The sequence below is a fragment of the Crinia signifera genome, chromosome 3, assembly GCF_055691185.1.
Source record: "Crinia signifera chromosome 3, ASM5569118v1, whole genome shotgun sequence".
NCBI lineage: Eukaryota > Metazoa > Chordata > Amphibia > Anura > Myobatrachidae > Crinia > Crinia signifera.
Window position 1 is genome coordinate 311,281,410 of NC_139219.1, and position 16,711 is coordinate 311,298,120.

The 16,711-nt window shown below is 44.1% G+C and overlaps 1 protein-coding gene across 2 annotated transcripts in view; it reads left to right on the top strand.

The window, feature by feature from the left end:
- The first annotated feature begins 3,609 nt into the window (after positions 1-3,609).
- Positions 3,610-16,711, top strand: part of KLHL29 (kelch like family member 29) — a 633,192-nt gene continuing 620,090 nt past the window's right edge. Inside the window, exon 1 of one of the 2 annotated variants that reach the window (XM_083178618.1) lies at positions 3,610-3,865. The gene's annotated coding sequence lies outside the window, so the exon portion shown is untranslated. Of the gene's footprint in view, positions 3,866-8,765; positions 8,804-16,711 lie in introns of those variants that run through there. The other variant, XM_083178619.1, reaches the window with a different exon arrangement.

A 16,711-nucleotide genomic window follows, 5' to 3' on the forward strand; every position in this document is an offset into this window, starting at 1 on the left:
TTTCATGGGCGTTCCCATGGTAATGAGGCCATGACGTGGGTGTCAGCTGGCCGCCCATTTCCCACTTGAAAGTCACTTTTATATGCGTGCACTTTCCACATCTTTCGATGGTCAACGACTATCGAAAGATGTGGGTGTTCCCCACAGCATACGAATGGATGTTTATGTTATGTTTATGTTAAACATCCATTCACAGCCTGTGTGTGGGGACACACGGGCGGTCAGTCGGGCATTCGCCAGGTGGGGTTCGGTGGACTTGCAAGGCTGCAAATTCGCAGATTAGGGGCCACATAGTGATGCATAGTGACAGTGATACAGCTAGTGATACACAGTGACAGTGATACAGCTAGCAATACACAGTGATGCATAGTGACAGTGATACAGCTAGTGATACACAGTGATGCATAGTGACAGTGATACAGCTAGTGATACACAGTGACAGTGATACAGCTAGCGATACACAGTGATGCATAGTGACAGTGATACAGCTAGTGATACACAGTGATGCATAGTGACAGTGATACAGCTAGTGATACACAGTGATACATAGTGACAGTGATACAGCTAGTGATACAGCTAGTCATACATAGTGACAGTGATATAGCTAGTGATACACAGTGATGCATAGTGACAGTGATACAGCTAGTGATACACAGTGACAGTGATACAGCTAGCGATACACAGTGATGCATAGTGACAGTGATACAGCTAGTGATACACAGTGATGCATAGTGACAGTGATACAGCTAGTCATACATAGTGACAGTGATATAGCTAGTGATACACAGTGATGCATAGTGACAGTGATACAGCTAGTGATACACAGTGATACACAGTGACAGTGATATAGCTAGTGATACATACTGTAGTGACGGGATGCGGTTAATTTCCCGGCGGTCGGGATCTCGGTGGTCGGAATCCCGACACTGGAATCCCGACCGCCGAAATCCCGAAACTTTCTCCCTCCGTGGGTGTCCACGACACCCATAGAGGGAGAATAAAATAGCGTGCCGAGCGTAGCGAGGCACCGGGCCCGCTGCGTGGCGAGCGCAGCGAGCCCGCAAGGGGGGGCGATCCATGTCCCCCCCTTGTCGGGATTTCGGCAGTCGGGATTCCAGTGTCGGGATTCCGACCGCCGGGATCCCGACCGCCGGGAAATCATATCGGATCCGTAGTGACAGTGATACAGCTAGTGATACACAGAGACAGTGATACAGCTAGTGATACATATTGATAGTGATACAGCTAGTGATACACAGTGATGCATAGTGACAGTGATACAGCTAGTGATACACAGTGATGCATAGTGACAGTGATACAGCTAGTGATACACAGTGATGCATAGTGACAGTGATACTGCTAGTGATACATAGTGACAGTGATACAGCTAGTAATACATAGTGACAGTGTACAGATAGTGATACACAGTGATGCATAGTGACAGTGATACACAGTGATACACAGTGACAGTAATACAGCTAGTGATACACAGTGATGCATAGTGACAATGATATAGCTAGTGATGCATAGTGACAATGATATACAGTACTGTAGCTAGTGATGCATAGTGACAGCGATACAGCTAGTGATACACAGCGATGCATAGTGACAATGATACAGCTAGTGATACACAGTGATGCATAGTGACAGTGATACAGCTAGTGATACACAGCGATGCATAGTGACAATGATACAGCTAGTGATACACAGCGATGCATAGTGACAGTGATACAGCTAGTGATACATAGTGACAGTGATACAGCTAGTGATACACAGCGATGCATAGTGACAATGATACAGCTAGTGATACACAGTGATGCATAGTGACAGTGATACAGCTAGTGATACACAGCGATGCATAGTGACAATGATATAGCTAGTGATACAAAGTGACAGTGATATAGCTAGTGATGCATAGTGACAGTGATACAGCTAGTGATACACAGCGATGCATAGTGACAATGATATAGCTAGTGATACAAAGTGACAGTGATATAGCTAGTGATGCATAGTGACAGTGATACAGCTAGTGATACACAGTGATGCATAGTGACAGTGATACAGCTAGTGATACACAGCGATGCATAGTGACAATGATACAGTTAGTGATACACAGTGATGCATAGTGACAGTGATACAGCTAGTGATACATAGTGACAGTGATACAGCTAGTGATACACAGCGATGCATAGTGACAATGATACAGCTAGTGATACACAGTGATGCATAGTGACAGTGATACAGCTAGTGATACACAGCGATGCATAGTGACAGTGATACAGTGATGCATAGTGACAGTGATACAGCTAGTCATACACAGTGATGCACAGTGACAGTGATACAGCTAGTGATACACAGTGATGCATAGTGACAGTGATACAGCTAGTCATACACAGTGATGCATAGTGACAGTGATACAGCTAGTGATACACAGTGATGCACAGTGACAGTGATACAGCTAGTCATACACAGTGATGCATAGTGACAGTGATACAGCTAGTCATACACAGTGATGCATAGTGACAGTGATACAGCTAGTGATACACAGTGATGCATAGTGACAGTGATACAGCTAGTGATACACAGTGATGCATAGTGACAGTGATACAGCTAGTGATTCACAGTGATGCATAGTGACAGTGATACAGCTTGTGATACACAGTGATGCATAGTGACAAGGATATACTGTAGCTAGTGATACACAGTGACAGTGATACAGCTAGTGATACTCAGTGGATACAGCTAGTGATACACAGTGATACACAGTGACAGTGATACACAGTGATGCATAGTGACAGTGATACAGGTAGTGATACACAGTGAAAGTGATACAGCTAGTGATACACAGTGAAAGTGGTACAGCTAGTGATACTACAGTAGGAGGGTACTCAATTAGATGTTTTGCCTAGGTGACACTATTTGCAATCGTTTAGCTGGAATGGGGATTCGCCCTATTCAATTAAAGTGCATATAGATAGTGATACACAGTGATAGTGATACACATAATGACAATGACACACAGTGATAGTGATGCATACTGTATATTGACAGTCAATGACACAGTGACAGTGATACACATAATGACAATGACACAATGACAGTGATCCATATAATGACAATGACAGAGTGACAGTGATACACATAATGACAATGACAGTGATACATATAATGACAATGACACACAGTGACAGTGATAGATAGTGATGCACAACGATAGTGATACACATGACAATGACACACAGCGACAGAGATACATATAATGACAATGACACACAGTGACAGTGATACAGATAGTGATGTACAGTGATAGTGATACACATAATGACAATTACAAATAATGACAATGACACAGTGACAGTGATACAGATAGTGATGCACAGTGATATACATAATGACAACGACACATAGTGACATTGACCCAGATGGTGCTACACAGGATGACAATGACACACAACAGTAGGTGACACTAGAGTATCCCCCCACCCCGGGTGTGCCCAGCCAGCGCCCCCCGCCAGCGGGCAGCCCCTCCGGGCGGCAGCAGGAGGCAGCAGCCGGGGCTGGCAGTGTGTGAGCGCCTCGCCCCCCGTGTGACGCTCCTGTAGCCGCCTCCCATCCAGCAAGTAGACGGCAGCGGCGGCAGCAGCAGCCTCGGAGAAGGAAGCAGGGACCCGGGAGGGAGCATGGTCCGGATCCTGCAGCAGCTCAGCCCCAGACAGCAGCGCTGCCCCTGCTCCTGCACCCGCACCCCCAGCCTGGCATCCCTACTGGCACTGCCAGGGCACCCACCGGAATAAAGTCGGGACATTTCTAGCTGGTGTCTGCGCGGAGGAAGCCAAGGACAAGGGCTGCTGCTGGCACAGCACAGGTAAGCGGCTGTGTGATGTCTGTAGCCTGAGCTTAGGAGCTGCCCTCACCCACCCTGCCCATGGGGTGCCCACTGCTGATGGCTCCTGTTGGTGTTGGAGAAGTCAGGCTGCATCCTCCTGTGTATTATAAGTGCATGCTAATGATGCTCTGCGCCTGCGCTGCTGCTAGAAGGGGAGAGCGGGGGTAGGGGGGGGGGGGGGGTATAGTGGGTAGTAAGGGTATAGGGCATGAAAAGAAAAAACTTCCTGCCTGCAGATACTGAGGCACCTGGAGCCACACAGGTACCATGCATGGGTACCACACTCCTGCCATTCACACAGCACAAGGCTGCCTTGGCATAAGGACCTGGGCACACTGCATATGGTGGCTGCTGCAGCAGCGCCAGGGGCAATAGTGCAATGGGTTAACTATTAAATATAAGATGGCACTAATGTCTCAGACACGGGAAGGCTTGGCAGGCTCATTGTAAGGCGATCCTGGGTATTTATCATCTGTGCCTTGGTATCTGAAACCCCCTCCCTCCTCCCCCCTGTCCTTCGCCACATTCATCTTATACACCCAGATGCGCTGGCGTGTCTGCGCCCGCACGGAATGTGTCAGGGTCTGCCAGCGCGCCCCTGCTGGTGGTGGTGGGTACTGCGCGCTGTGGGCAAGGGCCTGGCACGCTGCTGCTGCTGCTGTCTCTGTGCTCTCCTACATGCTAGTAACACACACTGAGCCTCCTGTCAGCAGCAGCATCGGTGGCTTTATGCCCTGCAGGTGATTGGCACTAGGGTGGCATGGCAAGGGCAGACTAGCATGGGCTGCAGGGGCAAAGTTTACACCTTCCCCACCTGCAGTAGTGTTGCCAGGTGGTTGATGCTTGTCATTGGTTATTTTGTATATTAGCTGCAATCTCTATTTTATAGTATCAGTTTATGCTCATTGTTAGTGTAAGGACAATAAACTGTATGTAAGTTGTATAGCTTTATGTGTGTGTAAATGTGTGTATAAATATATACTAGATATATACTAGCAATGTGATATGCTATATAAGATACTGTTAATAATAAATGATATTGGTACTATAAGTAGATATTAGGAAATGTTTTGTATACATAGCCAGTGTTGTGGGGTTGTTGGTATGTGGATTATTAGTTTTCAGTGTACAGATGTTTGTTTGTGTAACTCAGGCTGCCAGCAGCTTGTGTTGTTGCGGGCTGAATACTAGGTTACATGCAAAGTGCGGCAATTAAGTGCACTCCATCTGTTTGTTGGGAAAATAAAGCACACCTACAGTAGCTGTGGACTTATCCTGGTGCTGAACCAGTAGTCCTCCCACACACACGGAGGGTGGAAGGGATCCCAGTCACTAGCGTTTGTCATACCAAGTGCTTTAGTACAGCCAACACTAACAAAAAGTTAACGAGAGACTAGGGCTAGATTTACTAAGCTTGAAAAGTGATAAAATGGAGAGTGATAAACCAACCAGCCAATCGGCTCCTACCTGTCATTTTTCAAACACAGCTGATTGGTTGGTGGTTTATCACTCTCCATTTTATCACTTTTCAAGCTTAGTATATTTGGCCCTTAGGGTGAAATTTAATAGGATGAGAGATTCCGAAAGTGAGAGATTTAATAAGAAATCTCCAGGGTTTGTTAAAGCGGCAATCATTTACATTGCAAAAATCAAACTGGTGTAAATGATTGCCGCTTTAAGCTGGAGAGTTCTTACCAAATCTCACTTTCTGAATCTTTCATCCTATTATATTTCCCCCTAACTGTTTACTACTGTAGTAGTCCAGGACTTTATACAGTTACAATCCTGGTGCATGATTGTGCTTCTGTCATGTGCTTCACAGTGACATCAGTGAACCCCGTCTATCTTTTCACAATATGATGGAAATTACGTTTGGATTTTATTTTTCTATTTGATCTGATTTTGTTTCTATTTGGATCTTCCTTTACTTGAAGAGTTTAATGTGTACACCGCTGGAAATTAGAGTGCTTGGTCTGGACACATCAGCTAAAGTAGAATGTGCATTAGTTATTATTTATTTATTAATTAACAGTTATTTTTATAGCGCACACATATTCCGCAGCGCTTTACAAAGAATGTTTAAACATTCACATCAGTCCCTGCCCCAGTGGAGCTTACAATCTATATTCCCTACCACATGTACACGTGCACACAGACATTCTAGGTTTAATTTTGTTAGGAGCCAGATAACCTACCAGTATATGTTTGGATTGTGGGAGGAAACCGGAGTTCCCGGAGGAAACCCACGCAAGCACGGGGAGAATATACAAACTCCACACAGTTAGGGCCATTGTGGGAATCTAACCCAAGAACTCAGTGCTGTGATAACCATTACACTGTTAGAAAGAAAACTGTTATATACTATACTGTTATTTACTCCTAGTAAGTCCGCTCCAAGCAAAAGCTTCTGTGTTTGTGCATTTGTTAGAAAGAGATGTAGTTTCACTCTCTGCCAGCAGGTGGCAGTGTTCCGGATACTCACCGACACTAGACACAAATATATAGATGATACTGTTAATTACTATATTGTTATTTACATTATTTTTCTATTTTTGTTATTAATGTTGCTTTTTATATGTGTGTGCATGTATCATATATATATATATATATATATATATATATACATATATATATATATATATATACAGTATAGTGTACTGTACTTCTTGGCTGACTTTTGGATGATTGTGAGGTTATTACCTTACAAAATTGCACGTATGGGAACCTTCGGCCCTCCAGCTGTTGTTGAACTACACATCCCAGCATGGCCTGCAACCGTTTTAGCATGGTCAAATAGCAAAACTGTAGCAGGGCATGCTGGGATGTGTGGTAGAACAACAGCTGGAGGAGGAGGAAGGTTCCCCATCCCTTCTATACTTGTTATTTGGCCTGTATTACCCTCTCTAGCTGTAAGCGCTGTCCGTACATAGCATGATTGTCAGCTCATATGCCTAATAGTGTAACCTGTTAGCCTTATTCCGTTAATACATGTACAGCTACAGTACATGCCATCAACAAGCATAGTCAGAAGCCGTCGTTGCAGATTTACCCCTTTAATTATCAGTTCTTGCGTCGAGTCATGTCCTCTTATACGGTACAGGTGTGTCCTATGCTGATGAACCGGGGGTACAAGCAGGGAGGGGAAGGTACAAAAACAAGTAGCTTTACATGGACAAACCATGTTCCAATGCTAGAAGTTAAAAATAATTTTTGTTTTTGTTTTTGCATGCAGGGTAAATACTGGCTGCATTTCCATGTAGCCCCCAAATGCTGGCAGCTTTATTTTACAGTGCAATTTTTAGGTTTGAGCTTGGACACCCTTATAAATCTCTCTGCACACCCTATATCTTGCCCACCTGCAGTGGAACATGGTTTTTTACCCTGAAGCAAAGTTCCTGGCCCCACTTCTGCGTTACGCCTGACCAAGAATCAGCCCAGATTTAGTATTTTCCATTATTGTGCTTCAAGTATTTGTCTGTTTTGGGACGGTTTATTCCTATGCTATCCTAGCCACCTTAAATTCTACTCCATCTGTACTTTGTACTGAGTGGGCTGCGTTTTTCCATTCCTCTTTTCCGCTAGTGTTATTGCCTCTTGCAGCTGATTCTGCATTCTGCTTGCTTTACTCTGAAGTTGTTTCGCTCCTTGCTAATCCCTAGCAGGAAGTGTATACAGATAGCAGTATATATATATATATATATATATATATATATATATATATATATATATATACAGGGCTATTTTTCAGCAGGCTCCAGCAGGAACTGAGGCCCTTATTCTAGTTCACTCTTTCTGACAAAATATTTCTTAAATGGACAAAACCATGTGCACTGCAGGTGAGGCAGGTGTTACTTGTGCAGAGATAATTAGATTTGGGTGGGGTTTTACACCTGCCTCACCTGCAGTGCACATGGTTTTGTCCATCTAAGAAATATTTTGACCATACCTCCCAACATGACCCTCTCCAGGAGGGACACAATGCTCTGCTTCTGAAACTCTCTCTTAATGTATGATTACCATCACCTGTGTGGAAACACCTTTCTTATCAATTAACATGTTTTAAACAGGTGACAGCAATCATGCATCAAGAGGGAAGTCCAGAAACAGAGCAAAGTGTCCCTCCTGGAGAGGGTCATGTTGGGAGGTATGATTTTGACAGAAAGAGTGAACTAGAATAAGGGCCTCAGTTCCTGCTGGAGCCGACTGAAAAATAGCCCTGTGTATATATATATATGTATATATATATATATATATATATATATATATATATATATATATATATATATATATATAGGCTTACCACACTATCCCATTAAACTGGGAAACCCTATGGCTTACACATGTTATGTGGCTTCTGACTTCAAGATTATTTTTCACCTGGTTTTAACCAGCCAAAGAACCTGTATAATCCATGAGAGCCCCAGGTTTAAAGGGATGCTATTGTAAGTTGTAACCCTAGCACAGGGCTGGGCAACACCGTCCCTCCAGATGTTGATGAACTACACATCCCAGGATGCTTTGCATTAGTTTTGCTGGGATGTGTAGTTCATCAACATCTGGAGGGCCGGTGTTGCCCAGCCCTGCCCTAGCAGGTTCGATCTGACAAACATCACACTTTGCCATATGCACATGTATAGGTATACTGTCCCTTTAAACTGGGACTCGCATGGATTACACATGTTCCGTGGCTGATTAAAGCCAGGTGATTGGGAAGCCAGCCAGCCACAGAACCTGTGTAAGTCATTAGTGTCCTGGTTTAATAGAATAGTATGGTATGGCTATACATATACCAGGGTTAATATTGGTAGCACTGAGACATTTGCAGCTGCTGAGTTGTGTGTTCATCACAGAGAGTGGTCTAGAACTCTCTCCCCTGTTTGCCCAACCTCGCAGCTATATCTCAGCTAGGCATGTACGGTATGCACTAATATTATTTATTTACCAGCCTCTCCTCTGTTATTTTCCCCTTCTTTTCTGTTCCTTGGACATGTTTTATTCTGTTTTTTATTAAGGCCGGCTCGTTCTGCCCTGTGTACCCGAGCTGAATGCAATGCATAAATCGCCTGCTTTAGGTTTAATTAGTGCACAATAACACAAACCACAATTTGCCGGCAGTGATACCCTTCCTTGTGTTTTCCTAGGCTTTATTTCTCCCTAGACATTTCTTTTACAGTGTACATGAGAGGCAGAAGTATTCAAATACTCCTCTTAGTATCTGTCATGTTTATTCCACAATGCTAATTATACATTCTTAAATCAGCGGTTCTGTGTACAATGTTTTGCAGATGTGTTACGCTTCACTTGACTCAGGAATGCTATAAATTAATAGCGATCTCCTTAATTTAATTTACTTTTTTTTTTCTTGACTTCTTTTTTTCCCTTCTACATTCACACATGGTTAAACAAAAACCTAGGCACCATCTATCTATCTATCTATCTATCTATCTATCTATCTATCTATCTATCTATCTATCTATCTATCAATAGGGGATACTGGGGTATAGATGGGTGGTCAGTACGAGTTGGCTTTTTAGGAAAGTGTTTAGAAAATCCATTTTAGAACTTTATCAGTCAAATGTAATAGCCTCTAATTTTGGGGGCTGTGCAAGATGCCGGCCGAACCTGGAGTTTTTTTTTTTTTAAAGGGGCATTCACTTACAACGCAAAACTATGCCTTTTAAAAAATTGCCCACTTAAAAAAAAAACTCTGAGTTCCTCCGGCATCCCACGTGGTGTTTGCGATCCTCGGCCATTGAGGCACATCAGAAGTTCAACTTTTAATCATAACCATTCTTGAGCATAGATAGTTAAATCATAATAACTAGGGGACTGATTAAGTAACCTGTGCACAAGTGTTGTTATACTTAAAACAAGTTCTGTTAGTGTGCCTTGAGAGCTGTGGTCAGGAACCCCTGGTCTAGGACATAGGGCATATATTTCAAAGTGTTCCACAGTAGTTACAACTCCTTGAATGTAATGATCCAACTGAGACACACGATCCGCATATGTAACTATTATAGCAATGTATACAGTACTGCAGCGTGATGATTTAGAGTATATGTTCTTTGAAGTAGGCAGGTTTACGGACTTGGATCGGTTATCTCCCAGCAGCTCCGCAGTGCAGACCCACTTCTAATGCAGGAAGATGCTGTTTTGATTCATTCGGGGGTCTTAGGTATTTTGGGATGGTAACAAGACAGCAGCAGTGCTGTTTTGTTTTGTGGGAAGGCAGTGGCATAAGTTCATACCAAGCACCCAGAGGTGAAATAGAAGATGGTCAGCAGTGACTTTAGCAAATCACAATGAAATGAGTAGAGAGAGATCTGTTCTAGTTCAGCAACCCACTTTCGTGGGGCCCTTTTGACAGCTGGAGCCTGGTGGCCTCTGCCTCCAATGTCTCTGTGAGTTGCGCTACTATGGAAATGTCACAGGACTGTCTTCAGCATGTACCTGGTTTATACATACGGCGAAGGGAAGACGGTCTCTTGCACCGGGAAAAACGATTGCGGCTGTAGACCTTAAAACAGTGGGCAGTATGACTTCCCGCTTAAAGCAGCATGGATCCCCAAACATCCCAAGGGACACTTGCGTTAGCATAAGGTGAATATATTTCACGCTGTATCACGCATATATGGTGGATGCAAAGCCTTGGTTGTATACAGGGTCATGTGGGGAGTATAATTACTCAGATTGTGCTGACTTACAATGAATTTCAACTCTATGGCTCATGTTACCCTACTAAAGTGTTCTGCAGTACATTGCCCTCTAGAGGTCATAAGTACATACTGCATGCCGTTGGCTCCTAGTTAGGTACGCAATAATAACTTTTATGTACTCACTGAGAAGTCTATGGAATCAAATCTATCTGTCCTTGGTGTTTAATAAGTCTCTTGTTCATTTGTTTAGGACGATTGTTCAGTCTTCACCTAGTAATGTCTGTAAAAGTTATCTATAGGAACAAGTATCCCAAAAAAAATTGACATACAGGCCCCGATGCTTTTTGTGTGTTTATATATTAATTTTCCTAGCCTATTTTTTTATATTTGTCCATGTTTGTCCCATGCATCACGGAATTATTACCCAGTATGTAATGACTGTACTTGCAAGTAGCAGTATTTTAATGTCTCATAAAATGCTGTAATTACCACTTTTTAACATAGCCCGTGGGAAAGTATAAAACCAATGATTGTCACATCACACAGTTATCGATATTACGTCTGTTCTGGATATGACATGACAACAACGCCTCCTGGTAGGCCTGCAAAGTCTCTATATATAATGTTTAATTAAAAAAGTTTCTGCCATAGTCAGTTTCCCTGGGTGATGCAACCCACAAGGTTCTAAATATCGTGTCCTGAGCGCTAGGCGAGAATACAGATCGCTTGTAGCTTTTAGAGTAATTACGAGTTACTGGAATTCCTCGGAGCCTTGGAAGGGGAAGGACTGGGAGAAAGCCTACATTTTATGCCACTTGTTAATTGCATTTATAATTAGCGCTGCCTGTAAGCCCCGCAACACTTCTGTAGTACAAAATAAATAGATTAATTCATGTGGAAGGAGATGAAAAACAGAAATGTCCAACTCTGAGATGGGATTTAAAAAAAATAGGCGCCAGCGTCACTGTTTCCAGCTATGCATTGTTGTAATCCATCTAAACCTTTTCCTATTGTAAAAAATGTGTCTGGTTCTGTAATGCCTTGTGTATGGTTCATAGTCTATGGGCCTAATTCGGTTTGGTTTGCAAAAGCAAACTCCTTTAATGGACAAAACCATGCTGCACTGCAGGTGAGGCTGATGTAACATGTGCAGAGAGAATTAGATTTGGGTGGGGTGTGTTCAAACTAAAATCTAAATTGCAGTGTAAGAATAAAGCAGCCAGTATTTACCCTGCACAGAAACAAAATAACTCACCCAAATCTAACTCTCTCTGCACATGTTACATCTGCCCCACCTTCAGGGCAGCATGGTTTTGTCCATTAAAGAGGGAGTTTGCTTTTGCAAACCAACCTGAATGACCCCTATGCACAGAAACTCAGTGCATGTTAAGGTAAATGAAGTGCGTTTTGATTTTAGGACAGTTAGTAGAATTTATTTATTGACAGTTTCTTATATAGCGCACACATATTCCGCATAGTTTTACGGAGAATATTTTAACACTCACATCAGCCCCTGCCCCAGTGGAGCTTACAATCTATGGGCCTTATTCAGATCTGCGTGCATTCGCACGCAGTTCCGATGTTGGCCATCTGCGCATGCGCAGACGGGTATCTGCGCATGTGCAGGCATATGGTGCGTGCACCCACGGCGACCTTTCGGGTCGTCGGGTGCACGCACCCATGGCAGCGAGGGGGGGGCGGAGATGGGCGGGGAGCGCCGGGCTGCCCCATTACCATATGGGAACGCCCAGCGTTCCATGGGCGTTCCCATGAGAACGCTGGGTGTTCTCATGGAAATGAGGCAGTGACGCGGGTGTGTGGGGCGGGAAGCTGACATCACCGGATGTCAGCTGCCCGGCCGTATCCACGCCAGCGTGCACACATATATCCGCAACTGAAAAGTCACTTATATATGCGTGCACGCTAAACATCATTCAATGGTCGGTGACCATCGAATGATGTGGGCGGACACCCCAGCAAAGCGAATGGATGTTTATGCAAAACATACATTCGCTGCTGTGCGGGCGAAGCCGCACTTTGCTGGGGCAGGGGGGGCGTGCGTTCGCCGGGCGGGGTTTGGTGGACTCGCAAGGCTGCGAATTCGCAGCCTTGCGAATCAACCTGAATAACCCCCTATATTCCCTACCACATGTACACGCACACACAGACATTCTAGGGTTAATTTTGTTAGGAGCCAGATAACCTACCAGTATATTTTTGGATTGTGGGAGGAAACCGGAGTACCCGGAGGAAACCCACGCAAGCACAGGGAGAATATACAAACTCCGCACAGTTAGGGCCATGGTGGGTATGGAACCCATGACCTCAGCGCTGTGGGGCAGTAATGGTAACTAGTTTAACACAGCTCAAACCCACCTGTACATAGACACCTTTGCCTCAAAGATCTGTCACCGGCGTTCCATGTAGCATCCACTGTGACACAGTGGTAAGTGGAAATGCCACAGAGTTACATACAACTTGCAGGTAGCACTATGGGGGATATTCTGGTTCACACCCAAAGGCAACTTCACTCTCTAATGGACAAAACCATGTGCACTGCAGGTGGGGCAGATGTAACATGTGCAGAGAGAGTTAGATTTGGGTGTTTTATTGTGTCTGTGCAGGGTAAATACTGGCTGCTTTATTTTTACACTGTAATATAGATATCAGTTTGAAGTACAAACCCCACCCAACTCTAACTCTCTCTGCACATGTTACATCTGCCCCACCTGCAGTGCACCTGGTTTTGTCCATTAGAGAGTAAATTTGCCTTTGCGAGTGAACCAGAATAACCCCCCTATATCAGCCCCTCATTTAACCCCTTCAGGGCCACATTTGGAACAAACCATGTTGCTATGCAAGGGAAGCAAATGCATTTATATTGTTTCTGTGCAGGGTAAATACTGGCTTATTGCCCATGTAGCCCACAGATGCTAGACAGCTTTATATTTAGGCTGTCATTTAGATTTCACTTTCAACGCAGCCCACCCAAATCTATCTTTTCTCTGCACATGTTACTTCTGCCCCACCTGCAGTGCAGCATGGTTTTACCCATTTGCGTACTTTGTTGTTTTGCTAACAATGCTGAGCCCTTAAGTTTGGTCTTAGGGACCAGTTATGAGTTAGCTAAGAAGACCAGATTGGTATAGGAACTGTTTTTCCCCGAACATTCTACAACTGTTCATAATAATTTTTCCAGCCACTTCCTGCGCTGGGAAAGTCTCCGTTATCCGAAACCTTTGTGCTTGATATGCAAAAGTGTCTCGATCATCTTGGCCCAACGTCCCTGTCTTGTTTTTTTTTTATGTTGCTATAGTTTGCACCGAGTGAATGATATCATATTTTTGTTGTTTTCTTTCATATAATTTTAGGCCAGATGCACTAAGCTTCAAAAGTGATAAAATGGAGAGTGATAAACAACCAACCAATCAGCTGCTGCCTGACATTTTTCAAACACAGCCTGTGACATTAAAGACAGGAGCTGATTGGCTGGCTGTTTATCACTCTCCATTTTATCACTTTTGAAGCTTAGTGCATCTGACCGTTTGTATTTTGTGTCGCAAGTGCTACTATACAAGACTTGCTAGAGATGGCACTACAGGCCCTTCTATCTGACCCTTTTTTTTTCTCCTTGAAATAATAAGCTATCCGATATTGTATCATTACGCCGGCGCTGCAGTGATTTATGCTTTTTCGTGTACGATTTACCGCTCTTTATTATTTAGCAGACCCGCTCCCTCCAGCTAACACACTCCACTTGTTTGTATTCCGATCATACCGTTAGACTGTATCAGTCCCAATGCAGCGGCCTCTACCGCGCTGTTTTTTTTTTTTTGGAGTATTTAGCTTTTCCACTCAATTTATCAGGTATATAAGTACAGGCAGTGTATAATCTTTCTTCTAGGAAGTGAACCCTATTGTTATTTATGACCGTATTGATGAATGCAGCTGCATTGATCTCAAAGAGGCCGCTGTTCAGGCGTAAGGATACTAGTGCGACGTTTAACCCGGGGACTAAGTCAATAAAACAGTTTACCTGTATATAAAGAAATATTGTAAACATGCATCCCGCTGTCACTTCAGAGACGGCGGTGTCATTTTCCGTTGTGCTGTGATTCATTCTCCATTATAATCTGTTGCATAGAGAAGCAAATTTTAAAGCAAATGATAAATACTGAGGCAAAGATTGTCTATGTGCTGTTATATGTACTTTTAGAAGGGGTTTAGCTGCCGCAGCGTTGATACATTTGAAAGTTTAACTATCAATCGCAGGTCTGGTGGATTGTACCGCAATTGATTTTATACTGGATATCCGTTGTTAAATCCGTTGTTTTACAGGCGTATGGATCGTAGGGCGCGTGGGCGAGCCCAAATAGCGAACAAAGCAGTGTACGGATCTAATTGTGATCCACTTGCAATTTGTCTGACAGGAAGCCACCGTTTGGTCGTCAGCGCGGCCTCAATCAGCTTGGCGCAGAGTTGTGGAAGGGTCAGACTTTCTCACATTTGCGCAATCATTAGATGGTGAGTGTATTGCGTATGGATTTGTTTTGTTTGGATTGTTTGTTTGATAGCAAAGTTTTTGCAATTCAGTTGCGGACTTGCACTGAGCAGGTTTTGACGCTATTTTGGTACCAAATTTGCAGATAAGCGATTAGGTGTGAATTAGGCCCTATATCATTAACTATACATATTGTTAACGATACATGCATTACGGTGGAGGATGTTGCCAGCAAAAGCCATTCCGCAGAATGCAGTAAGGCCCACACAACATCCTCCCCCTCCTCCTCGTAGCACTCCCAGCATCGGACAGTGCGTATGCACTTCCCAAAGCGGGCCCACGTCGCGGCTGATATCGCACTGGGTACACACCGTGTGGATTGTTATCACGTTTTTCTGCCGATGACGGTTGCAGTTGAGCAGATTTTCGACTGCGTATTCCTGTAAGTCGTGGCCAATGTTCACGCACTCAGCGTTGCAGTTGCGATGGAGTCTCGGAAATGTCTGAAAACAGCTGGCAACTGCGGTCATGTACTGTACAAACATACAGTGAAGTAGCCAGGTAATGACACGCCCCCTCTAAACCGCCCCTAATTTGTAAGACCCTGAGAAAGTGTACGGTTAAAGAGGAAGGGTAAAAGGTGACAATCTTAGCCGGCAGAGTCTCTTCTTAACTCGTTCAATAGGTGGCAGCGTCTCCAGGCCTCAAAGGATTATAATGGATTTATGCTCTCAGTACATTGTTGGAAGGAATTTTAGACTCTCGCCGCGTATTGTTTCCTCTCTCTGACTTTCTGCTGCTGCCTGCATCTCACTGAAGCCTGTCATCTGCAATCTCGCAGGATTATCAGCACTCCGGCGTGCGAAGCCGGCGTCACCTGATGTTTTAAAAGCAGCCACAAACTGTTAAGATATTAGAAAGGAATAAACGTGGAAACGGTGGAATATACGGAGCTGCGTTAATGGCTGTGAGCTGCGCTTTAAATGAGAGAGCAGGAAAGAAGAACAGGAAAGGATACTGTGCACAAGCTCCGTGAATTATTTAATTCCCCCCATAGTGGTGGTGCAGCTTGTAGTAGCGATGAGACAAAAGTCACCTATTGGCCCTTAGATAGGCAGGGAAATAATACAGGATGTATGATGCATTTTGAGGACATATCAATGGATAACCTTATTTTTTTTGTTGTGAGGTGGCAGGGTAACCGTTTGAAGATATGTCGGTGGAGGCATTTAAGCGGGATACGGTCGCTCGGTCGACACTGAATGTCGACATACATTAGGTCGATCACTAACGGTCGACAGAGCTTCGGTTGACACAGCTAAGGCCGACAGGCCGACTTGTGCCGACAGGCGGTGATTCATACCCTACCATCCGCTAGGGTGTGGTGGGAGAATATAATAGTGTGCCGAGCGCAGCAAAGCACCGTGCCTGAAGGGGGGGGGGTGTACTGAAACGGTGTCCATGTCGACTTACGTTGAAATTCGGTACTGAAAAACTCATGTCAAAATTTTGACCGAATGCTTTTATCGACCCTAGCCGTGTCGACCATTATTGGTTGAAATAATGTATGTAAACCGTCATCGTGTCGTCCATATATCGTAGTGAAGCTTAGTATTATAGGTGGGTATCCTCTCTGTTTTTCACAGGATGTCCTAGAATTCCAGAGGG